Below are 14,093 nucleotides of genomic sequence, written 5' to 3'. Positions count from 1 at the left end.
ACAACCATATATTTACGATACAAAATTTCACGGTGAAGTGTGATACGGTGAACTGCATACGTACAAATTTCCTGACATGACCACAAACATCTGTTCTCGAAACTCAGTAGACGATTGCAATAACCTTTTGTAAATTGCCAGATTCACTACAATAAGCAGTATTTGGTCAGGTTCGGATAGTGGGCCCTTTTTTAAAGTTCCATCTCCCTTGATACCTTGACATAGAACCCCATGTATTGAAAACTGTCGACACACCCGTCGCTTTTCAGGAAGAAGTCTGAATCAGGACAGGTGCTTTATACAACATTGAATGTAAAATTTTCCTTATTGGGATTTGATAGTAGAACTCCCCGCATACCAGACGACCTGTCGCCAAAACTGTCATTACTCATGAATATTATGAATATTATTATGATATTGAGCCAACTCTCGAGTTCAAAATAAAATGAATAAAATTATCTTAATGCGATGTTACTCGTATATACACATTAATTTAGCAAAACGCTAAAAAGTCACTTACGCCGTTTTATAAGCGACTTTATAGATTATTGTGTAAGTCCGCACGATTCGCCAGTCTATTAATAGGTACTATCTCCACTCGCGTTCAAGCCACATGTTTTTAGTATGACGTTTGTATTTTATTCATCTAGTTCCGGTATCTACGTTTATTATTACGGAGTTGACTCATCTTGATTCACGATTTTAATTTCGTATCAATCCTGTTATAATTTATTATTTCGTTATTTAGCCAATAAAGTTATTGTCCTACATTTATGTGGCAGAATATCCCAGGTTATAATATGTTGCTATAAATGCACGTCCTATAACAGGGTTGGCGAACCTTTTTACGTTCGTGTGACAAAATTTCCCAAATATTATTTTTCGACTGTCTGACGTGCCGAACAGTTTTTCATGGAGAAAAAAATGGTTTTCAATAATTCTATTAAAAATGATGATGTTATAAATATCACTCACAGAACATAGCACACATATAATAGCTTTAGCACTTTTTTCAATTACGCCATACATTTCGGTCCACCAATTTTGAAACTGTCTGCCAGAATTACTACAAGCTCCACCAAGTTTTTGTTTCTTATTCGGTACAGCCATTTTTGTGGATAGAAATATTTTTTTGTTACTGTATTACTTAGTTTTGTACTTTACACACTGTTTGACACTAGAATTTTTCCGATCAGATGAGGCATTCTTTCGTTACAGTGGTCTCAAGCGTTGTAAATCGATCAAAAGCGTGGCTTCTCCCGCCGCCTAATGAGGTTAGTGCGATAATATTATATGTGACGCATAAAGCCTAAGGACCGGCTTATTCAATTATATATTTACATTAAACGTACTGCTTATTCTTGAAAAGTATTTGTCTGCTATTTTTTATACAATGCGATCTGTCATTTATTATTATTGTAGTTATATTTTTTCTCTTCAAAATAAAACATTCGCGTGCCATGTAAAATCATGTAGATTGCCACTGGTGGCACGCGTCCCATAGGTTTTCCACCACTGCCCTATAATATTCCATAAATGTTATCTAGGTTCATTAGATTGTATATTGGAGTTAATCAATTTTATTTAATTTCACTATTTCTATTATTTTCGGTTACTTTAACTTATATTTAAAAAGTCGGCCATAAACAGGATCAAAATTGTAGTACACTGCCAATTTTAGTTTTAAATTAACCTAATGATTTCTTTCGAGAGTTCATATTGATTTACCGCTCCTTGGAACCTCTTCTAAGCAATGCAAGACTTGCCTAAACTCACAGTACGCTACTGTTAGATCATGTTTTTTTTACTATACCACTAGTTTCATCCCTAGTTCAAACATTAAAGTTTCTGTTCTTAGTATCATCATCAGCCGAGATCGATCCACAACTGGATGAAGGAGTCATCTAGCTCTTTCCTTTCCTATCAGTCCCTAGTTATTCGCAGCCATGTTTATTAGTTTGTCTATCCAGTTGGGTCCTTTTGGTCGTTTAGTGACCCTTGGATACCACTGTATAGCAGCATTAGCGACCATTTACTTAGCGATCTCCTGTTGGTATAATTTACAGAAATATTGCAGAAACCACCATATCCATCAATTATGTCCTGTAGTTAACAAAAATGATTAGACATTTTAATACTATCAACACAGCTTCGAATGATAGGAACAAACCTTAGATTCTTCTGAATAAATCATACAGGGATAGCCGGTAACGAGGAAGCTGATAAATACGCTAAACATGCCACAACAGATAAAATACCTTCAACCTACACACCTCCTAAGTTACGCAAAACAAAAACTAAACAAAGACACAATAGAGCTATGGAACAATAGATTAGAGAACACAACATCCGCCACAGGATCAATAACGCAGAAATTTATTCCAAGCATAATCTCTTGACAGGAACATAAAAATATCACAAGAACTCACACAGATACTAACAGACCAAGGAGCAGTGCGAGCCTATCCAAAAAGATTTAAATTGAGGATGATGACTATTGTCCTTGTGATGGATACACATCTCAAACTGTGTGCAATGTCATCAACGACAGCCCTATACGATAGAAGGAGCGATGGACTCTCAGGACTCTATGTAGACAGCTTAACCATGACATTGGCCTCCAAAAACCTTACGAAATATTAAACAATAAAACCACACAAGAACACTACACAAAATATTTAAATCTGGCCATAAAGAAAATTAAATATATAAATGGAGGAACATAATTAACTACACATCAATGCAACTAACCCTCCCAACCACCTTGTACGAAAAAACAAGGGCATGGTTATTTATATATAAAAAATACACCCAAAAAGAGTTACATGTGATAAATATATGACTTTACATAATATTCAGACGGCTAATTATGTAAGTAAGTCAACCGTCTGAACTGTCAAAAAGTGCTATATATTAACAGCTCCTCTCTTAGCTGTGTAACTTTTAGAGCGAGATAAAGTACGTCAATTTTATATATTGAGAATTGAGATGCAAGTTCTGACTGTTTTCAAATATGATTACGTCACGGCCGCCGTCTTAATTTATTTAATTTATATATTATGGATTTCGGAAACGTGTAAATGGACAAAATAAAGTTGGTCCGAGGTGCCAAAAAATCACAGGCCTGCCCAGTGACTTCCCGGGGGGGTACACAGACAGAGCGTCGCTTGGGGGCGGCAAATCGAGGAGAATCATTTGGTATATATAGAAATAGCTACCTAAACGTAGTAATAACGAAAATATCTTTCCATTAATAAATTCAGCTCACTGGTTGGAAACAAAATGTATAAATTAATGACTGTAAATTTTTTGTCGAGTTCGCAATGTCTAGTTTACTTCCGTTGCCTTTCGACGTCCATGGTGACAAGAAACGACACCGTGCACGGATGATACAAAATACTGTAGAAAAAAAATGGGGCGAGATTTTGGCGCTGCCCAGGGGCGGAATTTTGTCTAGGTACGTAACTGGGCCTGCCCTAATGACATACTGGTAGATAGGAATTCCAAATTAGTGAGAATTAGCTTAACTCAATCAAGTTTTTCGGGCAATATACCCGTAATATAGATACGATGTTATCACTGGGTAATAAAAGAAATCTGGCGAAGAATTTGCGATCTTGTTGTCGAAATGACATCTCGATAAACGAATATCTACCAAGCATCACGAGCGTGACTCGGAAAATTGGATTTTTTCTTCAATTTTCTCAAACATTTGAATGCGATGTTGCGATTTCTTATTATCAAATATTCAAGAAAATAAGTTCGTATCATTCATAATCAGTTCTCGAAAGACATGATTACGAAAAAGGACGTTTGGTAGGTATAATACACCCCATAAAATAAGGGTATTTTTTATTTTTCTCCCGGAAAAAATGTGTTATGATGAAAGCAGAATTTTATTTGTTTGAATTTTTATTTATTTCGTTCTATTTTACGCTTGCCGTCAGTTATATTCATCTCGAATATTATTTACTATCAATGTATTGCCTGGTAAAATAATGTTTTTCATTCATATGACGCAAAGCATAATGAAAGTCGACTCGACTTGCACATGTTGCAAGTCGCTTCTTCGCACACCGGCCTGATAATGACGTGACGCGATTTCCAGTTAAAATAAATAAACTTCATCGAACACCAGATAAAAAAAAATAGATTTTGTATTTAAGACGGAAATATTAGGTTCATTAATTAAATTAGAAATATACGAATGCACCGTGTTCCAATAAAATTGTGTGTAGAATATTTCGTAATTTGAAATGTCATTTTCATTATGATTATTTTTCTTTCGTGATCTGCCACTAACAGGCCTCCCGGGTAGAGATTGCAATACCGAATGAAAATACTAATACCAGCATTTCGGTATTTCCTATTGAATACAGATATTAATACCGGTATTCGTGAAATATATGAAAAAACAGAAGTGTCTACCAATATATATATATATATATATATGTACTGTCCGACAAGTTCTTCTTGGTTACGTGTTAAAACTGTGTTTAACAAGCTCCTCCCATTTTTAACCGCACTACGATTAAAGCGCCTTCCGGTTAGCGACGAGTTGTCCACGTATTAAAACTGTGAACTAACAAGATCCACCTACTTTTAACCGCACTAGCGACTTCCGGTTATTGCCTAGATCTTCTAGTCGGACAGTATAAATGTATATCTTTAACATATTAATATTTTAGAACACGTGCCATTGCTGGTCTCCGTCGAAGGGCAACGGAAGTAAACCAGACATCGCGTAACCCGACAAAAAAAATAGTCATGTTAAACCTTTTACGTTATTTGATATATTTTGTTTCCACTTTCAATACCGAATGTGTCGGTATTGTCTGATTTTTCAAACCTTTATTTCGGTATCGAAAAATACTGAGATACCGGTATTGCAAAGCCTACTCCCAGGATGACGAGGCGATCGTATGCACTAGTTTTAAAAGTGACTGGGGCGCTGTAGTAGTAATAGCGTGGTAGCGGCGACTTTTTTACTGCACACAAGCGACATTCATGCTGCATGCTTCCAAATATGTTGCATGCGAAAGTAAACATTTGTTTAACCAACATGCGTGGTTACATGTAAATTGTATGTAATATGCCGGGTCCACACTGGCAACATGTCGCGCGACAACCTCGTTAAATTTTACGATAAGTATGATAATTATCGTAAAATTTAACGAGGTTGTCGCGCGACATGTTGCCAGTGTGGACCCGGCATTACATTCACCGTAGCACAGTTCGCCATAATCTTTCTTCTTATCGGAAATAGATGACCGTATACTATACGGCCATCTCTATTTTATAGCCGACTTTGGCAAAATTCATGAATTCAAGAATTAAAAACCTATCCTAACCTAACAAAATAAATAATAATCCAGTATATCGTCTATTTTCAAATTTTTTTGCCGCTGGCTTCCTGTAAACCGTCAAGAACCGTGTTTTATTTAGACAAGGCATGGGGAGAATTTCAAGTTCTTTTACTTATATAGCATGCACATACCAAAATACAATAACAGCTTCTAAAATCTTAGTTAGTGTCGTGACATCGCGTCGCCGTTGCTATAAATACAGTCAACATATTATTTTGAAATTAAAAATCGATCAGTTTCTACACGGGTGTCGTGATAATTGAGAGGTAACGAAAAATCTTAATATAGAGTGAAATAATAATTATATTGCCAACGGTTACATGTAAATTGTACGTAAAACATTTCACCGTAGCACAGTTCGCCGTGAGCTTTCTTATCGGAAAGAGATGACTGTATAGTGTATATTATATGGTCTCTAATTTTATTAGATTCTATATGAACATTAATTCAATCTTCATACCTGATTCTGGCAAAATTCATGAATTCAAGAATGAAAACCTAACCTAACCTAATAAATAATCTAGTATATCGGCTATTTTCAAAATTTGTTTGCTGCTGGCTTCCTGTAAAGTGTAAGCCGACAAGAACCGTGTTTTATTTAGACATGAATTTTATCTCGGTACTATACGACCCAAAGAGACGGTCTTTAATATACGCCAATATATTTCCGATACAATTCACGGTAAAGTGTAATACGGCACGTACAAATTTCCGGACACGATGTGCGTAGGTACCAGGGAACTCAGAAATACATAACGGGTAAGGCGATGCAGGCAACCGACTCGAGTAAGGCAGAATCCGTGTTAAACTTACATCGAATACTGAAAAATGCTGTCGGTTTATGCATTTACGCTCATTTAATGTTGGTGTATTACATACACTATTGCACGTGCATAATGCGTGCTTCATTTTTGTAGGACACTCACACATTCAAAAGCCTGCTTCAACATGCGGCGTATTGAATATAGCCTATCGGTATTCTATTTATTTTCTGTTCTGTGGTAGGTACCTACGTTAGGTTACACGTGTATTGTGAATGCTAGCAAAATTAAGAGTTTGTATGTGCGACCTGGGTATAGAGGAAGGACGTAGACAGCAACATAAAAATATCAATCATACTGTAAAAAAATACTTATGACTCAAGGCCAGGTGCAAATTCACCACAATTCTGGTTGCGGGTAAAGGACTAAAATCCCACACTGACAAGAGCCCTCTATAGAAATACAATTAGAATAGCTTTATTGATATTCCTAAATATTTAATGAGTAGAAAAAATACAAGGTATCAGTGCCACCTGTCAATATTCTTACCTATGCGCTCATGATACTATTTAGCACACAATAGTAATATCAAAATGATATAAATACAACAATATTCATATCTAAAGAACGCGTCGATTTGAATACCAATACAGATTGGTAGGTAGTTATATATTTCGATAAGGCCGGTGTATTTTACTATGAGTGAATGAGATAAGCGTATAAACGAAATGCATATACGTAAGGATGCGATTAAATGCGGGGCGCGTGAAAGGGATGCAACGTGGGTGTTATATTTATGCGATCACGTTATAATGACGCACTTCCAAATTAACGTGCGTCATAGACAGCTTATACATGACAGACAGACAGATAAATCAAGACAAACATAAAAATAATGTATAATACAATTATTTTCAATGGGTAGAAAGGTGATGCAACACAAAAAAAATATTATATAATTTGCGATCTACAGCTAAATAAATTTTAATTAATTATGACTTAACTTATTATGAATAAGAACCGTGTTGATTTAACGCCATACGCCAGATGCGAATTTAACAAACTAAACAAAACAAAAAAATGCTAGATCTGGCAAAAAATTGGCAACGCTGGTTTCGTTCCACTAGTGTGCCATGCGGATCGCCAATTGGGAAACTCTGATTATATACAAATAATTTAACTGATAAATATAATACGATATCTTTAATTGATAAATTTTCAGTGATCCGATAAGTTTGATGATAACATTGCAAAAATGTCGCGTTTACGTGAACGTACTGAAAAATAATTGGCGTGAATCACACCAAAATGCTAACTGCTCGAATCTTGGCTCGAATAATGCATCGGCCCGGATAGCTCAGTCGGTAGAGCATTGGACTTTTAATCCAAGGGTCCAGGGTTCAAGTCCCTGTTCGGGCGGCTCTTCTTTTGTTTTTTAAATAAATATTATTTGACGTAATATTATGTACTCAGTAAAAAATACATATTATTACAAACTATGGCCTTATAAATAAATCATTTGCTCGAATAAAAATGAATATGTTTATTAAACTGTGTTTTTTTAGAATGTAGGTAGAATGAATGTATGTATTATAAGAGTTTGTTCAATCTTGGATTGCACCGAATATACGCCAATACCATAAACTCAATAAGCCTACCTTCTTTATACATAATTTAAAAAATCTTGGATTTTTGTACCAAGTAACAATTTGTTTGGAATAATTTTACCTAATCAAAAATACATATTATAAAAACGGAATAGACTAAATTAATTTAAATATTCTTTTAGTAAATAAACATACATACGAATAGGGATTGCAATACCGGTATCCCAGTATTTTACGATACCGGTTTTAAAAAAATCCGACATTGCCGATATATTCTGTTTTGAATGAGAAAACAAAATGTATTAATTATTAACATAAAAGGCTTAACAGGACTAAAATTTTTATCGGATTACGCGATGTCTGGTTTACTTCCGTGGCCCTTCGTCCTCCTTGGTGGACACACATATTAATAATTTAAATAGATTTTTACGTATATTATATTCATTTATACTTCAATTATTTTACGAATACCGATATTCAATAGGAAATGCCGAAAGGATAACAGGACTATGATTTTTTATCGGATTACGCGATGTCTAGTTTACTTCCGCGGCCTTCCATCGTCCTTGGTGACCAACAATGACACATGCTATTACATATTAATAATTTAAGGAGATTTTTATATATAAGTATTATATTAAAATTTATTGCTAGATACTGTTTTTTCAATTATATTACGAATACCGGTATTCAACAGGAAATACTGAAATACATTTTATTTCGGGAAATGGTATGAAAATAATAAATCTGTGTATTGCTAAATGGTACAAACCAAATGTGTCAGAAATATCAACCAAATAGAACCTCAGACTGGTAATTTGGGTAAGCTTCTTATTCTTCTTATCAGTTTTTGTTTATATCTAAATTTAATTTTGTATGTTTTAGGGGTACTTATATATTTTATTAGTAATGTATCCATAACACTTTAGACGTTGGAGTCATGCAAGGATGATAAAAAGTACTATAAAAAATGGGGCGGCATCTTTGCGCTGGCTATGGGCGGCATTTTTTCTAGGGATTGTCACTGTGCAAGCCCTAGTAATGTTTGACATTAGTTTTACTTCGGGTAACTTTGAAGCTATACAGTTTCTTTGATTTAAGATTTTGACACATTCACATCTCGGATAGTGACATTATTATAATATTCACAACATTCGTGACAAAATAGTCGCCGATTTCTCGAGCGATCTCGACGACGCGTCTTTCACGTAGCGGCTGTGACAGACGACCGCGACGTGACGCCCGCTCATGTCGCGAGATGTCGCCATACTTCTTCCTGCATTAGGAATTCGCCATTGCGCGCGTGACATTTTTTTCTCATGGCACGCCATGATAAATTAAGTGATTTTTCGTGGGTTATACATTCATGTTATATTCAACATCTCTATGGACTCGGCGACATTTTTTCACCCTTTCTCAGAATGTCAGAATTTACTGAAATTATGAATATATCAGACTAACCTTATCATGCTTAACAACTTCATCTAGTCCAGGGGTAGTCAACCTTTTTATACCTACCGCCCACTTTTGTTTCTCTATTCATAGTAAAATTTTCTAACCTCCCACCGGTTCCACAGTAATGGTGATTCATAAAGTAGGGAAGTAACATAAAGTTCAAAGTTACAGCAAGTTGAAGCATATTTACTTATCAAATACTTTATGTCAAACTTTCGCTAAGTTTGGCTATAAAACAATTATAAACAGTTATATAACAACTTAATGTAGTTAAATCTATCTTTTTATTTATACTTTGCTTACATATACTTAAGCATCAAGTCTGATGAAATTAAATTTAATTAATTAAATTATTAATGAGATCCCTGAGACTGATGCTGCGAAGCTAAATACTGGCACAATTTTCTCAACAAACGAAGGTCTCCTCTTTTGGAAATATTCAGGCGGTTTCTTTCTTTGGTCATGATATTAAGATTAACAGCACTAAAGTCTGATTCCACAAGATATGAGGTAGGGAAAGGTCTCAATAATATCATTTTCCACATAATTGGATATATTATTTATATAATAATTAAGTATATAATTTTATGAAAACATAATGAAAATGTTTTTAAAACCCCTACCGCCCACCATGAAAGCTGGAACGCCCACTAGATGGCGGTAGGGACCGCTGATCTAGTCGATTCTAAGAACAAGAGGCTTAGATGCGACTACGCGGAAGGAACGGGTGAATTGACGAATTAAGTGTCCAACCATTAATTGTCACTGATAATAATTTGGCCTAAATATGCTGGGGAACCCTCCACAAGGGGAGGGTGACAGGGCTCTAGCCTTGGGGCCCGGGCTTAGAATGGGCCCGGCGTGACGGGTTGGCCAGTTAAATGAGATAAACACACATCACAATTTTTCTCGAATAGTAAAAAAGTCGCCTGCGGTGCTATTTTCCCTAATGATTATACATTTAAAGAGTTGTGACTGTGTGGTGTAATTTGATGTGATAATTAAATTAAACGATAACGTGTAGACAATTATTTTTAGTGTGTTTCTTGACTTACAAAATGGCTATTTATCCAATATGGAAAAGGGTTGCATATTACTTGGCTACCACAAAAAGAGGTCGAGATCAGTGCTTCATAATATTATGCTGAGTGCTGACAACTCAATAAATCAACTGGATTTATTTAAAAATCGCTAAAAATACACGGAATACCCTTAACCCTGGGGTTCCGCGAAAACCACTTGGGGAACACTACTGTAGAAAATCATACTGGTTTTAACTTTAACCTTAAGCGATAGGTAGGGGGGCCCGCCATAGATCTTGGTCTGGGAGCCCGCTTCAGGATGTGGGGGCCATGATGCTGGGTACACTGGAAGACATATCGATATCCTATTTCAACAAGGAAACAACTCAAAATTTCAAGGTTTTGAGTTAAGCAATAATGCCATTCGATGTAGAAAGCTCTTTTATAATTCAGAAAAAAAGAGTATTTCTTCAATGTGTCATAAAATCGAATAACCCTTTCTGAGATTAGTCGTTAATACAAATTATAATTACTGAAATTTCGATTTATTTCTTATTAAGCTGTAAAATTCCATTGTGCATTGCTGAATTCCACTAAACTAAATTTTTAAAAACTTAATTTCCTCAAAATCAAGGCTTTAAAATTAAAATGAGAATTTCTGAAAAAAATTCAAGCCACAAGGGAGCAAGGTTTTTTTAATTATTTCCCTATTGAAATATGGTATAGATATAGATATTTGGGGTTTGGGTCGAAATCCCGAAGGCCGGAATCCCGAAGGCCGAAATCCCGAATGCTGAAATCCCGAACGGCCGAAATCCCGAATGGCCGGAATCCCGAAAAATAAAAAAATACAAACAGTAATAATTGCGCAACCTTAACACTTATCTTGAATTGCGCAAATATTACTGTTTGTATTTTTTTATTTTTCGGGATTTCAGCTCTCGTGATTTAGGCTTTTCGGATTTCGGCAATTCGGGATTTCAGCATTCGGGATTTCGGCCTTCGGGATTTCGTCCGGCACCCATATATTTGGCCACATATTTTTTCCGACTTACCTACGCGGTATAAAATGAGAACTCTGCCATTCTTAGTACCTACTTACTATTGACCTGTGTGTCCCTGATAACTATAATAGAAATCGAGAGCATCAGTTATTTGTTCTTCCAAGGTGCAGAACTAACCATTGGTGATGCCAAATGGGAGGGCAATAACTCTGTTCAACCAAATCGCTTCGGATATTGACATATTATTTCACATACGTGAGGAAGAGTATTATAAATAGGTGGGCGTTGTTTTATAAATTCTTAAAATAGGGACCACGTATCTCATTCGGTGTACTTCCTTGTATCTACTTTATAATATTTATATTTACTCTTTCTACTGTTTTTAATACTGCATATATTTCTTTGTTTTTACTTGTCATGTTTTGAACGTTTTAAATTCATAATGCGTAAAGTTCACTATATTTAAAATAAATAATTTTAAATTTTATAAACTTCAAATGACTCGCCATTTGCACATAATGTAAAAATATAAAGAGGGGATTCTGATTGAGCGAAGAGATTACTCATCGGCTATTTTGCTAGCGTGAGTTACCGAACCTTGTCTCACCCAGTTTATATTTTACCACGCTGTTGTGGATTTACGGATATTAAAAACAATTTTAATATACAATAAAGTTAATATATTTTAATCTTCTAGTTAATAACATATAATCACACAATGATTTAATAAAGTTTAAAGTTAGAGGGGTGATTTATGCGACGTTCAGATCGTTTGACGTCCTTATGAGGTTTCCTATAAGCTTATTTTAGAACGCGTCCAGAAGAAATTTATTCGATGTCTTTATTTTAAGACATATAATTTTACTATTTTCCTTTCTATAATTCATCAAATAAAATGATTATTTTCCGACTGCCTTTCTACAAGGCATGCTTACTTTTCACTCTCTTGAATCTCGTAGGTCTCGTCTGCTCTTGAAACACTTTTGCCTGTTATCGCGAGGGATGGTTTCCCATTCTGGTGTCCTAATGAATGAATTGAAGTTACATGTGCCTATGAATTACCTACGTGGTCGCAGCCATGATTTATTCTGAATCGGAACCGTTTCCTCGTGTCAAGCCTATCGGGCACCATTAGCGAGGGGTGCAAGACTAGTCAATGTGCTTCCCAAAGACATAGACATTTTCGGAGACGTGCTATGTATTTTGTAATCGAAATTTTATTTGTCTGTATAAAATTTTTCTTAAGTATGTTTTTTTATTATTATTATTATTATTTTATAATATATTCCCTTCCTCTCTCTTGTGAGGATAATATTTGTTATAATGTAAATCTCATGATGTGCACGTCTTAAATTTAGATTTGTTATGTCTACAATGCATTGTTTTCTTAAATAAATAAATAGTGATGCTTGTTTTGTCAGGTTTGCAAATCAGCTTCAGATAAGGATTTCTAATCGTTTTCTGTCTAGCGAATCGCGTGTGCGGCAATTTCATATTTGAATAACAGATTTGAAATCATAAAAACAATTTGAAATACTCAGAAGTTTTAAAAAAATTACAAAACCACGCCATTTTATGTTCCCCATATGTCCGGGAAGATAATATGTAGTGAAGCCCTTTGTCCTCATGCCTTCTAAACATAGAGGTATTAAATTAAAAGAGGGGCAAGCAATCGGCTTTCTCATACAGCTGAATGAAGCAGGCCAACAATAGCCGACAACTTACGAGAAATAGCGACGCGATAAAAAAAATCAGGACATCACAGAGGATTTACTTTGGTCATTATAACGTACCCATATAATAGAATGTTAACGTTCAAATTTTGCCACAGATTGGTTACCAGCCCGCCTCACCATACTTTTTCACCGTACTAGCCTGCTTCACCATACTTTTATATTATAACCTGCCACCCCTAGCTTCTAAAGCTTAGCTTTATTTATAACCGTCCAACTAAAATCATGTTTCCTGTTAGAATTTAAAAGCCGTGCATAAACAAAACCTGATGACCGCGTTGAAATTTCTGTTTTCTTTCAAACACACCACACCATATTATGTTCTCCTTTCTATTAGAAAGTAACCTAAGGTTACCCGTCATTTACCTCCCTTTAATACGCACTCTTTGAACTAAATAAATGTCACCATCAGTTTCGTGAGCTACCTTCACTTATCGTGTCACAAATATGAAAGGACGTTTTCAAAAACTTTGTCCCCTAATAACCCTCAGTAAACTTTAATGACAGTCGGAAGGAAAACATATATCCACATAGCCGACGTGATCAATAGAAAAAATGGTGTCACCCAAAAGGACCTATCCACAGGCGTCCAATTTACTTGATTAAATAATGAATTTTAGTGGTATTACTAGTCAATCAACGACAGTGAGTTGAAATGGGTTAACGACCACATCAATGGCTTCGTTCTTTGAAGGGTTAAGTAGGATCAGTTCTATTTTAAAGTTTACTTTACTATTAGGTATAATAATTTATCGACTTACAAGGAAGGCTCAAATTTTTTTCATCAATGATTGGTCCTCTATCATATTTCATTTTTCAATATTTTATTTTAGTTTCTTACTAAATTTAGATAGGTACTGATAGAACACATATCCGGAATTTTTACGTAAACAGTTCAGCGCAGGACACTTATTCGTGCGCCGCAGTACGTGAAACATGAGTTCGTGTAACATTTAATCAAATGACGAGTTCTTCGTTAAACATTTCACCGTAGAGTATATTTGTACGTATGCTACAATATGACATGTGGCGAATTTTGTGAGATGTCTTTACTAGGTTAGGTTAGTTTAGTTTAGGTTAGGTTTAATCTAATGGGAACAGTACTATTTGCAAACCATCGCCGCATTTTGTAAGAAACGTACAAA

General features: G+C 35.2%; 1 protein-coding gene and 1 non-coding gene across 2 annotated transcripts in view; both read left to right on the top strand.

Annotated features, from left to right (window-relative positions):
• Ptp36E (protein tyrosine phosphatase 36E) overlaps window positions 1-14,093 on the top strand; it is a 653,618-nt gene that overhangs the window by 329,048 nt on the left and 310,477 nt on the right. The window lies entirely within an intron of this gene.
• On the top strand, window positions 7,474-7,546 carry TRNAK-UUU (transfer RNA lysine (anticodon UUU)). Its single transcript has one exon. It is a non-coding gene; the product is annotated as a tRNA-Lys (tRNA).

This window comes from Rhyacophila brunnea, unplaced genomic scaffold, assembly GCF_057557595.1.
Source record: "Rhyacophila brunnea isolate RB1 unplaced genomic scaffold, BYU_Rbru_1.0 scaffold_16, whole genome shotgun sequence".
NCBI classification, from domain to species: domain Eukaryota; kingdom Metazoa; phylum Arthropoda; class Insecta; order Trichoptera; family Rhyacophilidae; genus Rhyacophila; species Rhyacophila brunnea.
Note: the sequence above shows the minus strand (reverse complement) of the source record. Positions and strands in the feature narration are given on the sequence as shown.